The 20,833-nt window shown below is 52.9% G+C and overlaps 1 protein-coding gene and 1 pseudogene across 1 annotated transcript in view; both read left to right on the top strand.

The window, feature by feature from the left end:
- The window catches only part of LOC146424105 (uncharacterized), a 261,931-nt gene that overhangs the window by 227,586 nt on the left and 13,512 nt on the right, over positions 1–20,833 (top strand). The window lies entirely within an intron of this gene.
- Positions 6,392–11,252, top strand: LOC146424107 (serine/threonine-protein kinase pim-1-like; annotated as a pseudogene).

The following is a 20,833-nucleotide window of genomic DNA, read 5'->3' as shown; positions in this document are numbered from 1 at the left end:
TGCACCAGCCCCGGCCTGCCCTGCGCTTGCTTTGGGCCACGCCAGCCCCGTCCCAGCAGCTGGGCCCAGCTCCCAGCCCCAGCCGGGCTCAGTGCTGCTCTGCCAGCGTGTGCCAGCCTGGGGGCACAGGGAACAAACCCTCAGGGCCTGACTGCAGTGACCGTGCTGCTTGCTTTTCTTCCAGGACTGACGGCGATCTGAGGCGTAGATGACACCCACCTGTATATATGTTTTGAGAATGTTTTCCGCAGTTTTATCTACGTCGATTTTAGAAAGTATTATCTTCTGTAAATACGTTTTCTACTTTGGATTTAGATAGGTGTTATGTAAATACGTTCTATAGATTGTTGTTGTTATAAAGATTCTTACATTGTAAATACATGATGTAGTCCATTTTTGTTGCTTCAGCAGAATAAGTCCAATCATATTTGAAAAGGACTTGGAGTCTGGCTCCCACTTCTATCCACAGGGCTAGAGCAGACGAGAGGCAGCCTGCATTAAGGCACTAGTTATTATTGCTTTTAGTCCAGAACACTCAAAACCCCAACATCTTCCATCGACGGTTACAAGTGGGTGGGCAGTTTCAGCTACCAAAGTGCAGCTAGCGGGACTGTCTGCAACACTGGTCATAGCAGAGGTAAAAATAGCTATGCTAGAGGCTCGTCAATAAATATAACAGTGAACAACCACCACCTTTAGAAAGGAGCCAGGACAGCCAATGGGGACTTCACCACTAGGATGAGGAGGAAATTAAAGAGCCTCCATCCAAGCAACTCTGGCACTTTACAGCAGAGGAACATATTTTTCTATCAGCTCAGCGTTGTAGCTCATGAACCCATCCCCACCAGCCAGCCTTTGGCTCCCACACAGTGCCTGTCACCCTCACCAGGCTGTCCCTGCTCTTTGCACCACAATTCCCTCCCTGATCCCCCCAAGTGCATAAAGGAGCAGCTCTGTGCTCCAAGCAGCACAAAGCGGCAGCAGCAGCAGCTCCCAGCAGAGATGCACGTGGCCACCTTTTCTCCCCCAACAAAAACTGGCTGAGCTGCCTGAAACATGCTTCCACGCTGGGGAGGACCACAGGCATCTCGCAGTCCACTTGGCCACATCATGCTCCCCTGATGCACGAAGAACTCCTTCCCCTGCCAGAGGAGCATCAACCATCAGCTGGGGGGGCATGGAGAGGACACCTGGCCCCACAGCCCTTGCCCAGCCCTGCCACATGCTCACAGCACCAGACTCCACTCTCGCTGCTCTGGGCTTTGCTGATCTGGAGCTGCTCTCCAGCTGCTGACATGCTTCTCCAGCTGAGGAACGAGCTCCAGCTGCCACTGGGCATTCTGCAAAACCTGCTCTTAGACATCAAAACCTCTTTTTCTTCTCCAGCCCAAGGAAGGAGTATCAAGCCAACCCTCAGTTCTTTGGCATGGGCCAGGGGAGTCCTCACCGCGCAGGTGAGGGGGAGCATCCTGCCTAAGCCCCCTTTCCATCCCCTCCCACCAGGGAGAAAAGCAAAGAGAAAAGCAAGCCAAGGGCCAGTTTCCCTCTGCCCTGGCTAGGGCTGCCTTGGAGTGGCTGAGCAGGAAGAGCTTCCCCAGAAAAGAGGGAGCCAGGAGTGCCCATAACAAAACTAGGACAAGGAAGAAGTCTGACCTTCCGGAAAGTGGTGCTATGTTGGACTATTCCTGACTAGTCACTTGAAGCTATGGACAGTTTGTTATTTCAGCTCTCAGCTAGTCATGTTTAAAAAGTGAAAGGAACTTGGTACAAAACTGGGCATTTTTTTAAGTTTCTTGCAGAGTAAGGAAATGGTGCCCACGGGGCTGTCCTTGCATGGGCAGCTTTCTGAGGCACTTGATAAGCGATCCTGTTAAAAGAAGACTGTGTCTTTTTGTTTTTAAAACCTTGTCGATTTGTTCAGATTTTAAAAGCTGAAAAAGTGTTTTTACTGGAAAGGCAAAAATAAAGTATGTCTTGCTGAGGTTTCCAGCATCAAAATGACTCGTGTGGCTTGCGGAAGTGGCAGACTAGGAGATGACTTACACTCACACCTAGGGCTCAGGAAAGGAGAAGGTAGTGGCCACAGTGGAGAAAGAAGGAGCCCAGCAGTGCTTCTGCCTGTTTGGCTTGACTTTCTAAGCTCCCGTGAAGACGGAGTTGGGGATGCTCAGGCTGCAGGAGAGAAGGCCATGGGAAAGCCTCCCTGCGGCCATGCAGGACTTGCAGGGACCACTGGGAAAGATGTGGGGAGAGGAGAAGGGGGAATGACTTTCAGCTGCAAGGGGGTCGATTTAGCTTGTCTCTAAGGAAACTGGTATTTTGCACTGAGGGTGCTGAGGCACTGGCCCAGGCTGTGCACGGAGGCTGTGCATGCCTCATCCCTGGGAACATGCAAGGCCAGCTGGGACAGCACTCTGAGCAACCTGCTCTGGTGGGAGCTTGCTCAGCTTGGAACAAGATGATCTTCAGGGTCCATCCCAAGGCAAACCCTTCAGGGATTCCATCATTCTGTGGTTGCCATGGTCCACAGGGGTGTGGTCCTGGATCTGCTGTCATGTCACAGTTGGTGTTCCAGCTGGGACTGCCATCGCCCAGCCAAGGGCACAACACAACCAGTCGCCCCTGTGTCAGCACGTCCTTCGCCCTGCTCTGAGAGCACCCCTGCAACCCTGTTTCTTACCTGTTCCCCGATAGTGCCGTCAGTCCTGAACACTCCCTGCTGCCTGGATTTTGCCATCCATCCCTGCAGGATGCTCCCATTTGTCCCAATGGAGGTACAGTGCCATTCCATGGAGGTGGACACTCGCTGAGAGCCCGGGCAGGCTGGAGCTCTGAGGGGATGCTGTGGGACAGGGACCCCACTCTGAGGTTTTGCTCCGTATGCAGGCTGCCACAGACCGTGAAGAGGAGATGGAAATCGATAAAAAGATGGATGAAGAGGAGAGCATGGATGTGGATATAGAAGAGAATGGAGAGGAAGAGATGGAGGTCGACATGAAGGAGATAGAGGAAGAGATGGAGGTGGATGAGGAGGAGACGGATGAAGAGATGGAGGTGGATGAGGAGATGGAGGAAGAGATGGAGGTGGACGAGGAGGAGACGGAAGAAGAAATGGAGATGGAGGAGGAGGAGATGGAGGAAGAGATGGAAGTCGACGAGAAAGATGAGGAGGAGGACATGGTCTTGGGATGAAGACCGACACAGGCAGCAGGACAGGCACGTGCTCCCCATGCCCTGCCCACAGGCACAGCGGCTCCCCTGCCCACAGGCTGGGGCTGGGCTGGGTGGCCCTGCTCAGGGACACGGGGACCCGGGGCATCCCTGCATTCTGGTGGCACAAGCACCACCCCCGGCCTGCCCTGCGCTTGCTTTGGGCCACGCCAGCCCCGTCCCAGCAGCTGGGCCCAGCTCCCAGCCCCAGCTGGGCTCAGTGCTGGTGGCACAGTCCTGCTCTGCCAGCGTGTGCCAGCCTGGGGGCACAGGGAACAAACCCTCAGGGCCTGACTGCAGTGACCGTGCTGCTTGCTTTTCTTCCAGGACTGACGGCGATGGGAGGCGTGGATGCCACCCACCTGTATATACGTTTTTGAAGGAGTTCTTCAGTTGTTTTTTATTACGTAGATTTTAGGTAGCATTATCTTCTGTAAATACGTTCAATTCATTGCTGTTAGATAGGCTTTTATGTAAATACGTTCTATAGATTGTTGTTGTTATAAAGATTCTTACAATGTAAATATGTTCTGGAGTTCATTTTTGTTGCTGCTCTTCTGTAAATAAACAATCTTTATTTTTTACACCACAGCTCTCTTTCCATTCGCTTTTGGGCACATGCAGCATCTGCAGAGTTGTGGTTTCCACTTGCTCCAGGTTGTTTGGCCTGGAGGTGTGTGGGAGCGAGCGCTGTGTTGGGGGTACCTGTGCCCAGAGCGGTCCCACTCTGAGCTCCATACACACTTGGTATTTGTAGAGACAGATCCCACCGGGCTCTTTCCCATGGCATTCCATCTGGGAGCAGGGCCCAGCCTGCGTGGCCCTGCAGAGCCTCACCAATGGCACTGCACCAGGTGGCACCAGACACCAGCGCTAAGGAGCACTGGGCTGTGGGCACCCCCTGCTCCCGGGCACCCCGGAGCTGAGGGGAGCTCCCTGAGCCATCACCTGGGCATGGATGCACGCATGCATGCATGGATGGAAGAAGGGATAGATGGAGGATAGATGGAGCTCATCATCAGGCTGAAAGCTTTGCATCACCTGCTGGGGGACTAGGGCTGCTTTGCCGGGCTCAAGCTGTTGCTTGGCTGCCCTGTGTACCCTGCTAAGGCTGGGGGACCAGGGGCTACTCATCTCCCTCCTTTCCATTGCCAGGGAACACCAACTGGAGAGCCTTGCTGTGGCTGGGAAAATGCAACATGTGCCACAACACCCTCAAGCATCACACAGCTGGGGTCTTGTGGCTTTGGAAGGACGATCAGAAAGTGGTTTTCATGGAGAAGAGCATGAGCCGTGAGGGATGGGGACTGCTCTGTGGGTTGCTGGGGCAATGGGTGCTGCACACAGAACACAATGCAACATGAGGACGGCAGGCAATCCTGTGCCCAGAAATTCCCTGCTCCTGGTTATTCCATGGCAGTTTGCAACAAAGAGTTTGCAATTTTGTTGCAAAACGCTGGCATCCAGATCTGTGCTGTGGAAATCCAGCGGGCAGACATGAACTCTCAGCAGGCCATGGCCTCACCAGCGCTGGAGGAGCACGTCTTCCTGGTGGAGTCCTTTGGGCAAATCCAGCAAAGCCCCTGCTGCGAAGCCAAGGGGTTCAGTTGTCGTTCTTTGGTAGGTCTGGGCTGAGGGGGAGCAGCCGTGTGGACAGGCAGGTCATTGGACAGATGTGACACCTGGTGTCCCGCAGAGTGACTTGGATGGCACAGCCGCCCCAGAGCCTGGCAGGCTGCTTTGCAAGAGAAGAAACCTACACTGGTGGCACCCCGAGAGCTTCTGTTGTCCCAGCATCTGCTAGCAAGTGGTGGGGCAAGGAGAGCTGGGCGGTGCAGGAAGCAGGAGGATGCCTGATGCCCAGTCTGATGCCCAGCTAGGCACCCAAGGCAAGGTGGGCGGCAGGAATTCTTAGATCCCTTTGCACTGGTTTGGCAGAGTAGTTTGGAGACTGGTATTAATCTTGTTTGGTTTTATAATCACATAGCAGAATGGTAATTATTCTTTCTCTCAATATATATGTGTGTATATATATATGTATATTTATTTCTGAGAGCCAGGGAGTGCTGTTTTTAAATTCTTCTTTTATATGAAGGAATTTCTATCCTGACAATAAACATCCTAAAGATTTGTATGACTTGTCCATCTTTAACTGGGCTGCAGGGCCACAGAAGTACCTCTGTGTCAGAAGTGGGGCCTCTGGCTTTTGCAGCATCCCCTGTGCCCAGGACCCAGACATGCTTTGCGAAGATCTTTGCTCTTTGGCACCCCAGGGTGGAGGGAGCCAGCGTGGCACAGACACTGAGATGCTGTGTCCCCTTGGTCAGGGTTTGCTTTGGGCTCTGTGCTTGTGGGAGCACAGGGAGCTCTGACCTGAGCTGGGTATGGACCCATGGCCGGGCCAATGTGCCAATGAGGCTGATTTGGGTTGCATTTTAGGACTCTGGTATTTTACACTGAGTTTGCCGAGGCACTGGCCCAGGCTGTGCACGGAGCCTGTGCATGCCTCATCCCTGGGAACATCCCAAGGCCAGCTGGGACAGCACTCTGAGCAACCTGCTCTGCTGGGAGCTTGCTCAGGTTGCAACAAGATGATCTTCAGGGTCCATCCCAAGGAAAACCATTCAGGGATTCCATCATTCTGTGGTTTCCATGGTCCACAGGGGTGTGGTCCTGGATCTGCTGTCGTGTCATAGTTGGTGTTCCAGCTGGGACTGCCATCGCCCAGCCAAGGGCACAACACAACCAGTCGCCCCTGTGTCAGCACGTCCTTCGCCCTGCTCTGAGAGCACCGCTGTCACCCTGCTGGTCACCTGTTCCCCGACAGTGCCGTCAGTCCTGAACGCTCCCTGCTGCCTGGATTTTGCCATCCATCCCTGCAGGATGCTCCCATTTGTCCCAATGGAGGTACAGTGCCATTCCATGGAGGTGGACACCCCCTGAGAGCCCGGGCGGGCTGGAGCTCTGAGGGGATGCTGTGGGACAGGGACCCCACTCTGAGGTTTTGCTCCCTATGCAGGCTGTCAGAGACAACAAAGAGGAGATGGAAATCAATAGAAAGATGGATGAAGAGGAGACCATGGATGTAGATATAGAAGAGAATGGAGAGGAGGAGATGGAGGTCGACGTGGATGAGATAGAGGAAGAGATGGAGGTGGATGAGGATGAGATGGAGGAAGAGATGGAGGTGGAGGAGGAGGACATGGATGAAGCGATGGAGGTGGAGGAAGAGGAGATGGATGAAGATATGGAGGTGGAAATGGAAGATAGTGTTGAGGAAATGGAAGTTGACGAGAAAGATGAGGAGGAGGACATGGTCTTGGGATGAAGACCGACACAGGCAGCAGGACAGGCATGTGCTGCCCATGCCCTGCCCACAGGCACAGTGGCTCCCCTGCAGTCAGGCTGGGGCTGGGCTGGGTGGCCCTGCTCAGGGACACGGGGACCCGGGGCATCCCTGCATTCTGGTGGATTCACATGCACCAGCCCCGGCCTGCCCTGCGCTTGCTTTGGGCCACGCCAGCCCCGTCCCAGCAGCTGGGCCCAGCTCCCAGCCCCAGCCGGGCTCAGTGCTGGCGGCACAGTCCTGCTCTGCCAGCGTGTGCCAGCCTGGGGGCACAGGGAACAAACCCTCAGGGCCTGACTGCAGTGACCGTGCTGCTTGCTTTTCTTCCAGGACTGACGGCGATCTGAGGCGTGGATGCCACCCACCTGTACATACGTTTTTTGCGAGAGTTCTTCAGTTGTTTTTCCTACGTAGTTTTTAGAAAGTTTTATCTTCTGTAAATACGTTTTACATATTGTTGTTAGATAGGTTCTTATGTAAATACGTTCTACAGATTGTTGTTGTTATAAAGATTCTTACATGGTAAATACATGATGTAGTCCATTTTTGTTGCTTCAGCAGAATAAGTCCAATCACATTTGAAAAGGACTTGGAGCCTGGCTCCCACTTCTATGCACAGGGTTAGAGCAGACAAGAGGCAGCCTGCATTAAGGCACTAGTTATTATTGCTTTTAGTCCAGAACACTTAAAACCCCAACATCTTCCATCGACGGTTACAAGTGGGTGGGCAGTTTCAGCTACCAAAGTGCAGCTAGCGGGACTGTCTGCAACACTGATCATAGCACAGGCAAAAATAGCTATGCTAGAGGCTCGTCAATAAATATAACAGTGAACAACCACCACCTTTGGAAACGAGCCAGCAGCTCCCAGCAGAGATGCACCTGGCCACCTTTTCTCCCCCAGCAAAAACTGGCTGAGCTGCCTGAAACATGCTTCCACGCTGGGGAGGACCACAGGGACCTCCGAGTCCACTTGGCCACATCATGCTCCCCTGATGCACTAAGAACTCCTTCCCCTGCCAGAGGAGCATCAACCATCAGCTGGGGGGGCATGGAGAGGACACCTGGCCCCACAGCACTTGCCCAGCCCTGCCACATGCTCACAGCACCAGACTCCGCTCTTGCTGCTCTGGCCTTTGCTGATCTGGAGCTGCTCTCCAGCTGCTGACATGCTTCTCCAGCTGAGGAACGAGCTCCAGATGCCATTGGGCATTCTGCAAAACCTGCTCTTAGACATCAAAACCTCTTTTTCTTCTCCAGCCCAAGGAAGGAGTATCAAGCCAACCCTCAGTACTTTGGGATGGGCCAGGGGAGTCCTCACCGCGCAGGTGAGGGGGAGCATCCTGCCTAAGCCCCCTTTCCATCCCCTCCCACCAGGGAGAAAAGCAAAGAGAAAAGCAAGCCAAGGGCCAGGTTCCCTGGGCCCTGGCCAGGGCTGCCTTAGAGTGGCTGAGCAGGAAGAGCTTCCCCGGAAAGGAGGGAGCCAGTAGTGCCCATAACAAAACTAGGACAAGGAAGACGTCTGACTTTCCTGAAAACTTTTATGCTTCTCTTTTCCATGTTGCAACACTTCTCCATGCCATTAATTGCAAATGGACCTCACCTCTAAGATCTATGACTTAGCAAGTTTTAGACTCTCTGAAAAATCATGAGTTACACGCAGTTTGTCTTCCCTTGTTTTGCTTGGAAAACAATGCTGGAGACATAATTGCAGTGCTTGGGTGAGGCACGAATTCTAGAGTCAGGCAATGTGCTCCACTAGTGTTTGACCCTCAGCAGGGACAATCCACAACAGCAGCCAAGCGGATTGCTGTGCCACTGTGCAGCAGTCAAGCCTCCGGACCTGGGCTGAACACGGCAAAGTTCCCGTGTTTGGACAGACTCAGGGGCTGCCCCCGGGGGCGCGCGGGGCTCGGCCGTGGGGCGCGCGGGGGCGAGCGGGGAACGAACAAACGGCCACTCGGACATATGGCCACTGGGACTAACGGCCCCGGAGCTTCAGTTGCAGCGGCGGCAGCGACGGCAGTGGCAGCAGCGGCGGCAGCGAAAGAAGAGACTCTACGACTCTCTCCGTCCCTTTCCCCTGCTCGTCCTCTCCCTCTCCCCCTGTCCCACAGCCTCTCCCGCTGTCCCTTTCCCTGTGTCCCCTCCTTTCCCGGTGTCCCTCTCCCCCTGCCAGCCCGGGCCATGCCCCAGGCTCGTCCCCGGCCCCGGCCGGGGCTGTCCCCTCCCCGCCCCTGGGCGTCCCGCCGCGCTCTCGGCTCCGCCCGGCTCTGGCGAGCCTGGCTGTGGCGCTGCTGGGCGGGCATCAGTGGCTGGGGCTGGGGCGGCATCGTCACCCTTTGGCTCCGCCTGTCCCGAGCCTGGCCCCCGCTGTCCCGACGCAGGGTCCGGTGCCGACCCCAGCCCCAGCCCCGACCCCGATCCCGGCTCCGGCTCCTCCCGGGGCCCGCGGAGGACACACGCGGCTCGGCCGCTCCCGCCGCCTCCGCTGCGCCTTCCCCGGCCCGAGCTCCGCCGCTCGGCAGTCCGGCCGCCGGCCCCGAGCCGCCCGTGCCCCGTTCAGAGGGGGATGCCCGGCTCGGGGCGGCTGAGAGGCGGTCGGGGGCCGTGTGTGGCCCCGGGCCGAGCGCTGACGGCCGCGTGTCGCCCGCAGGGAAGGCGCAGGAGGCCCTGCAGGAGCGGTACCGGCTGGGTGAGCTGCTGGGGACAGGCGGGTTCGGCAGCGTCTACGCGGGGACGCGGCTAGCGGACGGCGCCCCGGTGAGTGGCTAGCGGAGGAGGAGGAGGAGGAGGAGGGTGGGGCTCGGCAGGGCGGGCGGAGGACGAGGAGGAGAGCGGGCAGCGAGCTGAGCCTGCTGCTCCCCTTGGCTTGCAGGTGGCCATCAAAAGTGTGTCACGGAACCGCATCCGTCATTGGGGCGAGCTGGTGAGTGCGCGGGGCCAGCGGCAGAACCCGGGGCATGCCGGGCGGGGATAAGCCTGGGCCCGGCAGGGTGGAAACCGCCAGGAGTCCTGGAGGGAGAGCGGGCGAGGGGTGAGCGGGGGAGGCAGATCATCCCGGGCTGGGTGAGGGGTTCCAGAGCCCCGACACAGCTTCAGCCCCACTGATGGCATCGTGGTCCTCCTGCAGCCCGATGGCACCAGAGCACCCCTGGAGATCGTGCTGCTGGACAAAGTGTCCACTGGGTTCCATGGCATCGTCCAGCTCCTGGAGTGGGTTGAGCTCCCCAACGACTACCTGTTGGTGCTGGAGCGCCCGGAGCGGTGTCAGGACCTCTGGGATTTCCTGGCAGAGCGGAGGTTCCTGCCGGAGGAGGAGGCACGGGGGATGTTCCGCCAGGTGCTGGAGGCCGTGCGGCACTGCACCAGCTGCGGGGTCCTGCACAGGGACATTAAACCACAGAACATCCTCATCGACCTGTGCACCGGACAGGCCAAGTTGATTGATTTTGGCTGTGGCACCTTCCTCCAAGACACAGCCTACACCCAATTTGCAGGTGAGCCCTCCCAGGGGATGCTCCCGGGCATCTCATGGCCCAGCCTGGGTGTAGCACCAGGGCCTCCTCTCTTGCTGCCAGGCATGGGATTAACTCTTCAGCAAAGTTACTTTGGGGTGGGGGTAGAAGGGGGGCAGCTTGCAGCCCTGTTGAGCACCTTCACTCCCACTGTGCCCTGGGCTGGGGCTGGGGCAGCCAGTCCAACAAAAACCCCAATGAGTGCAGCAGTGAGGGGGGTCAGACCCCATGCCCCAGCCAGTTTGGTGTGCAGGTGAGGAAGGACTTGGACTGCTCCAGTCTCCTTGTTTGCCTTGGCTTGTAATTGTTATTTGGGGGCAATGCAGGGAGGGATGAGAGTGTGGTTTTCCCACCACTGGGAATGGTTTTACTTTGCATGTCATGATTGCACCTCCCCAGGGCTTCTGCTGCCTCATTCCAACCCCAGGGGCTTCTTTTCCAACCCCAAGTTTGTCCATGAGTAACAGGTGCTGGCGAGAGGGCAGCAGGTCACCCTGTGTTCCCCTGGTGCAGCCCCCACATGCCCAGGGATGCTGGGGCGAGGCTCTGGGAGCAGCAGCATCCCCTGATGAACTCCATCTGTATTCCACAGGAACCCTGTCCTACAGCCCACCAGAATGGACCCAGCTCAGATGCTACCACGGCGAGGCAGCAACGATCTGGTCCCTGGGCCTCCTGCTGTACCACCTGGTCGTTGGGAAGCACCCATTCAGGAGGGGCCGGAAGATCATCTGGGGGCGGATCTTGTTCCCACGACGGCTTTCTCAAGGTGGATCCTCATCTCTGTGGCACAGGGGGAATAGCAGTGTTGGGAGAGAGCAGCAGGCTCATGAGCATCCCGCTCTGGCAGCTGCTGAGGAGGAGGCACATGTCCTGCTCTCCTCCAAAACAGAGAATCCATGGGGAAGTTTAGGCACAGCTCTGAGCACACCCAGCATGGCCTGGGCATGGGAACAGGGAGGGGGCACATCTGACAGGACCCTTCTCCAACGGACTGGCAGTTTCTGGTTTCTCTTCACAGAGTGCCAAGATGTTATTAAGAGGTGTCTGTCCATGCAACCCTTGGACAGGCCATCGTTGGAAGACCTCTTCGATGATCCCTGGATGCAGGATGTTCATGTGCCCTAGAAGATGGGAGAGATCCACGTGCACGGTTTGATCCAGGGGCCTGGCAGGTAACAGTTCCGCACATCTCTTGGCAATAAGAAGCAAAGCAAACCAGACTTTTTTTGACCTGCTTGTAGCTCTGAGCAGGGATCATCAGAAGGGAACTTGCAGCTCTTGTGCTGGAGCTGAGCTGGAGATCTGCTCTGGCAAGCACTGGTGGCCACCATCCACCCTGGTTTCGCTTGTCTGGTTCATTGTTGTCTGGGGCCCTGGGCAGAACACTGACAGCCTGGTGTGGCCCCCAGGGAAGGAGCAGGAGCCCCTGGAGAAGCTGTACCAGGTGGAGCTGCAGCTGGAGACACCAAGGAGGACCTCAAGGATGACAACCTCTTCCTCAACCTGGCGATGTGCAAGCTGAAGATGATCAGCTTTGACTCAGGCGCTTTCTTCAAAGGCATGCTCCACACCTGATTTACAGGTGAGTTCAACACCTGGGGATGCTCCCACATCTGTGCATTGCACACCAAAAGTGTGCATTGGCACCAAAAGTTTTCCCCTTTTGCTGGGGTGGATGCAACAACTTCTTCAGTTGTCTGCCAAGCTGCTCTTTGGCTCTGGGCAGCTGCTGAGGAGGTGGATCTGCCATGGCTGGCTGGAGGCTGGGCACATGTCCTGCCCTCCTGCTCTCCTCCCACAGGCAACAATGATGGGGAGGTTTGGGCACAGCTCTGAGCACAGCCAGCATGGCCTGGGCACTGCAGGCAGTTGGGACAAGGGGGACAGGAGCCTTCAGCTGATGGGCAGTTTCTGGTTTCTCTGCTTCCAGCAGGGCTCTGAGGATGCTGAGGCTGCTCTGGGCTCTGCCAGGGCTCTGCTGGGGCTCAGCCCTGGGCACAGCTGGGCCTGCTCTGCCCTCCCATTGCTCTGACAGCTTTGCATCAGACGAGCCTGTTCTGAGCACACCGACAGAGCTTTGTGCTTGTGCAGGTGAGTGAGACTCTCCTGCAGGCCCAGAGATTGCAGAGAGGGATACACATCAATTGGCCAGAACCTAAACACTCCACAGTCCCAGCAGAACGCCTGTATCTCCACAGGATGTTTTGTCTGTCCCACCCTTCATTCCGTTTTGGGTTGGAATTGTGCAATTGCACTTTCTTCCTCCTCTAGAAGTACCACAAGTGAGCCAAACCTGGCGAGTGGGCTGTTGTTCCTAAGGCAGTGCAGTCTGGAGTTGATGGATGAAGAATTGCCCTTCTCCACTTCCCAACCAGAGCAAAAAGCTGTAAGTGGGACTTTGCATCTTTATGAAACCACTGACAATTTCAGAGGGAATGTACAGCTCATTCACAGGGTGAGAAGGAAGGGCATCTTCTTAATGAGATGGGGTTCAGCAGAATTTCGATTCCCAGTCCTGCTTGGAAATGGCAGGGCAAAAAGCAATTTCTTATTGCTTCAACCAGAATTTAAAATAACTTAATATTGGAAACAAAGCCCCAAAATCTGTTTAAAAAGGCTGCTGAGGTCAGTGAGATAGATCCATGCTATCAGCACAAAGTCAATAACTGAGTTCCCTTTTACAGAAGATCAGTTACTTCTTAATCCAAAGTTACAGAAGATTTTACACTACCCACTTGAGAATTGGTTTTATCTTTCACATTTCATCAAGTTTTTTTTTTTCTTTTCCACTTTTTTTCCCTAAAACAGAAAACCTGTCCTAAAAACGAAATGCCCTTTGCTCCTGGTTCTCATGTGAAGCAGCTCACTTCCTGCTGCCCCGGGGCTTGGGGCACTGTCAGCACCTCCTGCTTCAGCCACTGCTTCTGCTGGCATTGAGAGCAACAACCAAATTGTGGCTGATCCTGAGGGAGCAGCAGCAGTGCCTGGAGCTGATCCCTGAGTCTGGGGCAGGGCTGGACAAATGACCCACAGCAGCAGCAGCAGCAGCAGCAGCAAATGGAGCTGACTTTGAGCACAGCCCCTGCCACTCTTGCCTCGTGTTTGCAGTGGTGTCACAGCAGCCTGAGGCACCTGGGAGCCCTCAGTGCCAGCAGGGACTTGAGATGGCAGCCCTGGGCTCCTGCAGGTTGTGCAAGGAACGGAGCTGGGCACTCCCTGTCCATATGGAGCTTGCAGATGGAAAAGGCTGCTGTGCCCAGGCAGCTCCAAGGGCAGAGAAATGAGGATCTTGAGCACTTGATCTGGGCCAGTTCCACAGTCCTGGGCAGCAGCCAGCGAGCAGAGGGGGAACAGAGGGCACAGCAAGAGGGACAAAAGCAGTCAAGTGCAGAGACTGGAGAGAGCCAGACCTGGCAGAAGGAACAGCTGCTTCATTGCACTCCTGAAGAAAGCTCTTGGCTGTTTCAGAGCACTGAAAGACCTGAAGGGCAGAGAGGAGTTAACACCAAGCAATGCTCCTGTTTCCACACCCTCCCCTCTCAGTGTCCCAGAAGGAATTGGATGAACTGTATTCTTCTCTCTGAGTCATCTCGTCCACCATGAGCAGCTTAGCGCCAGGAGCTAAAGGGCCTGAAGCCTTAGGCCTCAAGAGCTGACCAAGAGGGAACTTTCTGAGCAAACTAATTCCACTAACATTGACCAAGCTAAATCCAGCAGATAGAATTCTGGAATTATAGAATCCTTTCTGTTGGAAAGGATCTCTGAGCTTATCAAGCCCAGCCATTCACCCAGCACTCTCAGCCCAGCACTAAACCACATCCCTGAAGTGCCAAGGCCTGAACAAGAGGCCTGACTGAGGCCTGAACAACAGGCCCTGAGCCAAAGGTGACCTCTCCATGAACCTTCCAACCAAAGGTTATCTTTGTATCCACTCATTACTGAAATATGCGTGATCATTAACATTGTGATAGATGTATCCACTCATTAGTGAAACATTGACTTTTCTGTGTTTAGAAGCTAAACAAGGTAACAAAATCTGAAATCTGGCCTGATTTGGGGGTGTATGGTCAAAGTCAACTCCCTTGGTTCCTCCTTGAGCCCTGGCCAGGCTTTGGGAGAAACCAAACAGCAGAATGAATCCAGATGTTCCTGCACTGGAAGTGCTGTCAGTTTGTTTGTTCAGCACTCTCCCAGCGAGGTTGGAAGCCTCACCTGTGGCTGGACACAGCTGCAGGAATTCCCAGCGTCCAGAGTGGCTCTGCAGCCCTTGGCTGTGACAGCTTCCCCAGCTGATGTGTGGGTCTGGGTGATGGTAAAGTCTGAGGGTAACTGGTGATGGATCTTTCTAAATCATTACAGGCAATCTTTTGTGGTGATGATTGGGTGCATTGCTGAGCTTCTCCTGTTGTGATTCTTTGCTGCTTTGAATATAGGAAATTGCACTGATTCCTTCAGTTGGTGTCTGTGTCTTTGGTGCTGGCCCTGCCCACTGGTAAAACAAAATTGGCATAGTCTGTCCAGATCACAGCAAAATGTCACTTTTTAAATATAAATGCAAGGAATCATTCCCATCCAAGATTCCTCCTTGGGAAGACCTTCCCTATAGTTCTCTGGCTCTGGAGTGGGCTGAGGTCAGAGCACTGTGTGAGCAATGGGGAAGTCAGCTAAGAGAATCTGATCTGCTGGATGTATTAAAATGCATCCAAAATTGCATACAGAAAAAGGAAAAGATCTTGTGAGTTTGGGAAGATGAGGATAAATTTTGTTAACAGTATATTGTAAAAAGCACCAACAGAAGGAACAATTGTTTTTGGAATTGTTGCTCCCACATGGAGCAGCAGAAGTTTTTAATCTTGAGCTCAGATTTCCTTGTGCAAGTGAAATAATATAATAAATAAATAAATAAATAAATATATAAAATAAAACTTATATGTAAAAATATAATTAAAATATGTATATATATATATATATATACAAACTAAATAATAATGTGAAATAATGCTGACACTAATAATTTGTTACCTTTTGCTGCTCAGGGATGTAATACTAAATACCCTACAGAAAATGTTTGGCCAGGACCTGAACGTCAGTGGGAAAATTGGCGAGTTTATGTATCATGAATAAAGGAGGATGGGATGAAATTGGCTATTTTCATAGGGTTTTCTGATATTGTGATATGGAATCCTTTGTCTGTTACTGTGAGAAATAAAGTGATTAAGGCTGCTGGGTTTTTCATATACCAATCTATGCACAAGCTGTAGGATTTGTTGAACGGATGGAGGGTTTGTTAAAAGAGCAGATGAAAAAAAGAGGAGATGGGAACCTTTCCTGATGGAGAACCCCTTAGATGTCCACTCCAGGAGCTGCATGGCTGGATCTTTATGCATTAGATTTAATGAGGATAAATCAGAAGCAAATGAGAGTTATCAATACCAAAACAGGAATTCAGATCCTCCAGGACACTCTGGTTTGATAACTGCTCACTGGAGCTTGGCTTTGAAAAGTGTTCATGTCATGGGAGGAGAAATTGATACAGATTATCGAGGAGAAATTCAAGTACTTCTATTAAACAATAGTGAACAACATTGGATTATGCAACCCCATGAGAGGGTAGGATGATTATTGATATTGTAGTTTTAAAAACAATTGTGAAAATAGGAGATCTACTGCAAATCTCTACTGCTTGTGGAGATAAAGGGTTTGAATCCAGCAGTCCTAATGATGCAGCCAAGGTGTGGGTCCAGAGGCCAATTCGCCCTCCTGAGCCAGCTGAAGGAACAGTTCTGGGGAAATTAAAACACTGTTTTAATCCTGAAACCTGGGCAAGAGCAATGGGAATATGTCCCTGCAGCCAAGTGTTCCATGGGAGAACAAGTAGATGTTATAGGATGCTGTTTCACAGATCCTGCCAGACCAAATCTCCCTGTTTGCCCCAACGTTCCCTTTGGAAAATGCTCTGATCCACAGGGCTCCATGTGAAGGCTGATGTGACCCTGAGTGCCTTCCACACGAATTCCAGCCAGGAGCCTGGAGCACCTCAAGGACTGGGAGCTGGCAGCTCTCCAGCCGAAGGGGAAAGGACCCACCAAGCCTTGTTACCCACAGACACAGCAGTGAAACTGAACAGCAAAGGACCTTGGGGCATTATTCTGGAATTAGAAAGGAGCCAGCTCCATGGACAATGGAATTATTGTTCCTAACTCAAATGAGATTGAAGAAAAAGAATGAATAACCTTCTCACTAAGGTACTGCTTATGTCTGTAAATTGTATGTTGGTAGTCAACCAGAATCTTTGTTTGCCAGAAACACCTCTGGAGTTTCACCAAGGGATTAGTCATGACAATTCTTATGGAAAATGTAAAGATTAATGTAACTAAAATACTCAGTGTAACTAATTGCTGGGTATGTTCTCAATTAATGTTGGGAGGAACAGGATTCCCTTGGAAGGCCCACGCTACAGGGTGACCAGAACTCTCTCAATGGGCTCTGACTCATAGTGGAGTCAGTGAAGGGATAATTAAACTGTGCTGTGGACCAGAGGAATACATTTATCAATTTTACAGGATTCACTAGGATTTGCCTTCAGGAGAAACCTACCCTGTTATAGCTAGAGGCCACAGTGTGAAAGGATTTCTGTGCTGGAACATCACTCACAATGTCAGTAGAGCTTGGGGTGCTGGGGCTGCTCAGGGTCACTGTTACACCACTCTCAGCTGCAGTGCCACCCTTTTGGGTACTTTGGCAACAATCACAGGGAGGAGTTGGGGCTATGAAAATATTTTCCACCCAAAGAGTGCCTTTGATTCCAGAAAGCCAAAGATTCTGGTTCACCCTGTGCCCCATGTGCATTGCCTTGTCCTATGGAGTTTACGTTAAGGAGCTAAATAGATTATTAGAAGAAGTAGCAAATGATACTGCTAAAATATTGAATAGCACATCCTATGAGCTCCAACAAACACAAATGGGAGCTGTGCAGAGCCACATGGCCTTGGATTATCTGTTTGCTGCCCAGGGAGGAGCCTGTGCTATTCTAGGACAGGAATGTTGCACTTGTATCAGTGATGGGTTTGAAGTCCAACAGTCAGGAATGAACTCAATAGAAAGAGCAGTAGAAGAATGGCAGAAAGAAGAAAATTCATCTGGGTGGGCTTGGCTTGATGGCTGCCAAACTGGAGGCTGCTGTGAAATGCATTTGTGGCAGTCACTGTAATCATGGCAGTGTGTGCACTTGGTGTGTTATGATTCCATGTTAGAGTTGTTGTAACACTTTGTGCTGAGAAATGGAGCACTGAGACTTGTCTGAAAAGAGACACAGCCTCAAGAAAAAAGGGGATTTGATAAAGAGCAGAGAATAGGAACTAATTAGGCATGTTTCAAAAGGATTGCCAATTATAGTCCTGAGTAATGAACTTGAACAGCATTTAATTGAAGAACAATTAGGTGTAATTGCCTTTACACCTAATACCTAAATCTTAGACTCTGTTATTGAAAGAATTATTAGGAAGGTTGTAGTTCATCTGTAGCTCAAAGGACCAATTGAAGTACCAAGGCCTGAACAACAGGCCCTGAGCCAAAGCTGACCTCTAGATGAACCTTCCAATCAAATGTTATTTGTATCTGCTCATTAACAAAGCATTATTAGCAAAATGATCTATGTATCTGTTCACTGGTGAAACCTGAATTTACCTTTCTGTATTTAGAAACCAGACAGTGCCACATCTGGCTTTGTTTGGGGTTGTAGGAACAAAGTCAACTGCCTTGGTTCCTCCTTGAGCCCTGGCCAGGCTTTGGGAGAATCCAAGAGGAGAGAATGAATCCAGATGTTCCTGCACTGGAAGTGCTGTCAGTTTGTTTGTTCAGCACTATCCAAGCTGAGGTTGGAAGCCTCACCTGTGGCTGGACACAGCTGCAGGAATTCCCAGTGTCCAGAGTGGCTCTGCAGCCCTTGGCTGTGACAGCTTCCCCAGCTGATGTGTGGGTCTGGGTGATGGTAAAGTCTGAGGGTAACTGGTGGTGGATCTTTCTAAATCATTATTGGCAATCTTTTGTGGTGATGATTGGGTACATTGTTGATGAGCTTCTACTTTTGTGATAATTTGCTAATGATCATGTGCTTTGCTGAGCTTCTCCTTTTGTAATTCGTTGCACTTTTGCATTATATAAATTATGCCAATTATATAAATTATGCCAATCCTTCAGTTGGTGTCTGTGTCTTTGGGCTCACCCTGCCCACCAGCAAAATAGGATCCCCTCCTGCCCAAGTGTTCCATGGGAAGACAAAAACCATCACTCCAAATGTCCCCCCTTCCTCCTTGTTCCCCCCACATTATACACTGAGCCTGATGTCCTGTGGTCTGGGATATCCCCAGGGTCAGTTGGGGTCACCTGTCGCCCTGTGTCCCCTCCCCAGCTCCCCCACACCCCCAGCCCCTCCCCAGCATGGCTGGACGAGGGGCAGGAAAGGCCTTGGCTCTGTGCAAGCTCAGCGAGAACAAAACCATCTGTGTGTGATCAACCCTGTGCTCAGCACAGCCCCAAAGCACAGCCCCAAGAAAGCCCTGGGAAGGAAATTCCCTCTGCCCCACCCAAAGCAGCACCCCATGGCCATCCAGCATCACCACGGCTCCACAGGCTGCTTTCTGACCGTGACAATCCCCATCCCAGCAGGGCAAAGGTTGTTTGCCATGGACCCAACCTCAGCAAAGTGTCTCCTGCAGGTTGTCATGGCATTGGAGAGTGGGAAGGGGGCTTTGTGCTGGTTGCCATGGCAACCTCTGTACCAATGATGCCCTATGGTGGTTGCCATGGAAACAGTCCCCAGCACTGACCCTTTCTGTCTGGCTGACCTGGCCTTTGGCCCTGGCACTGGGCTTTGCTGCTGGTTCCGCGGCGCCTGCCCAGCCAGCGCTGCACAGGGCAGGTGGCCATGGCACAAACCCCAGCCATGGATCCCCTGTGCCTCTGGGCAGTGACACCAGCCCTGAGCAATGGGCTGCTGCCGTGGGGTCAGTGAAGTGGCCATGGCAACAGCCCCTTGCAATGGCCCAGTGCAGGTTGGCATGAGAATCCACCCTCACAGCTGGCCCAGGGCAGGCCTGCAGTGCCCTTCCCAGCAGCCTGGCTGCACACAAGCACTTCCAGGGCTCTCTGCATTTCCCTTCCCCTCACTCTTGGCTCACTCACACACCTCTCAACAATCCCCTTGGTGCTTTGAGCTGCAAGGAGTTCAAAGCTTGTCTGTCCTTCAGCAGTTGCTCTAATTGTGCCTTCAGCCAACTCTGGATTTGTGTTTATTGCAGAACTTCATGTGTGTCTAAAACATTCCTTGCAGGGTTCTGCCTTGGGGAAGAGGAATCTCCTTGGTGGCAGCTTGGGCTTGGCACACACTTGAGGAGGGTGTCTCTTTTCAGTGGGGAAACTTAGGAGTTTGAGATTGCTTCAAAATATAAAATATAAAAACCCCTCTTTGCTTGAGTGCAGCCAGTTGTGCAAGCAAAGCAGGTCCCAGGTGAGTGAGGAGAGACACGATTGGTTTGGGCTTTGAAGACCAGTGTTGTCCCCACTCAGACATCAAGGCACAGCTTCTCTGATCAAGCCAGACAGAGGGCTGTGAGGTCACAGAGTGGGTTGAGACATCACAGAGCTGGCTGTGACATCACAGACTGGGCTGTGAAATCACCGGTTGGTTGTGTGACATCATTGGGCAGGATGTAATGTCACACAGTGGTGATGTGACATCATAAAGCAGGCTGTGCCACAGAGTGGGTTGTGACATCACAAAGAGGGCTGTGTGGCTGCAGAGCAGACTCTGCCATCATAGAGGATGGCTCTGTCGGACATCAGAGAGCAGGATGTGACATCACAGTGTGGCTTTGTAACATCATGGAGCAGGCTGTGTGATGTCACAGAGAAGGCTGTGAAATCCCAGAGTGGCTTGTGACATCACAGGGTTGTGACATCCCAGCTGGATTGTGACATCACAGAGCAGGTTGTGATGTCGCAGAATGCTGGTGTGACACCCAAGGGCAGATTGTTTGACATCACAGTGTGAACTGTGACATCCCAGAGGGGCTCTGTGACATCACAGGTAGCTGTGTGACATCACAGGTAGCTGTGTGACATCACAGGGGAGTTGTGTGAGGTCACTGGGGAGGTGACTCCACCCCAGCCCCCCCTCACAGTTTCCCCCAGAGAAGTCCAACGCTGCTTGTGCACAGCAGGGTCCCCTGTCCCCCCCAGGTCCCCCCTGCCCCCCAGTGCCACAGCCTCCCCCAGAGGATGTTCCATGAGATAGACCCCCAGAGCCTGACACAGGGACAGGGGGGACAGGGCCCTGGGGGCTGGGAGAGGGGGACAGGGACCTCCCAGCAGTGTCCCCGTGTCCCCCAGGGTGAGAGCCTGGCCCGGGGCTCCTTCAACCTCTTACGAATGAGGGCTTGAGAGCACTTAAAAAATCCCCAGCGAGGGATCAGCAAAAATCAGGTTTCATATTGAGTGACAGCATGAGAAAATTCCTTGGCAAGAGTCGCTCTGCCCCTGACTGGACAGTTCAGGCACGCCAGGGGAAAAAAGCAACAATGAAACCAAGGAAATTCAGGCAATCAAACCAGAAATGAACTGAGAACTGGCACTGTGTGTGTGTGTGGATGCCTCTGACAAAAAGACAGTGAGGGAAGAGATGAATATGGCCTAAAAGCCAGAGAGCCCTCAAACTCCAACGATCTTCACTTATACTGTACAGGAAGGATGGATGATGA

This window comes from Lichenostomus cassidix, unplaced genomic scaffold, assembly GCF_008360975.1.
Source record: "Lichenostomus cassidix isolate B80296 unplaced genomic scaffold, HeHo_3.0 HiC_scaffold_42, whole genome shotgun sequence".
Lineage (NCBI taxonomy): Eukaryota > Metazoa > Chordata > Aves > Passeriformes > Meliphagidae > Lichenostomus > Lichenostomus cassidix.
This window is presented reverse-complemented; position numbering and strand designations above follow the sequence as displayed.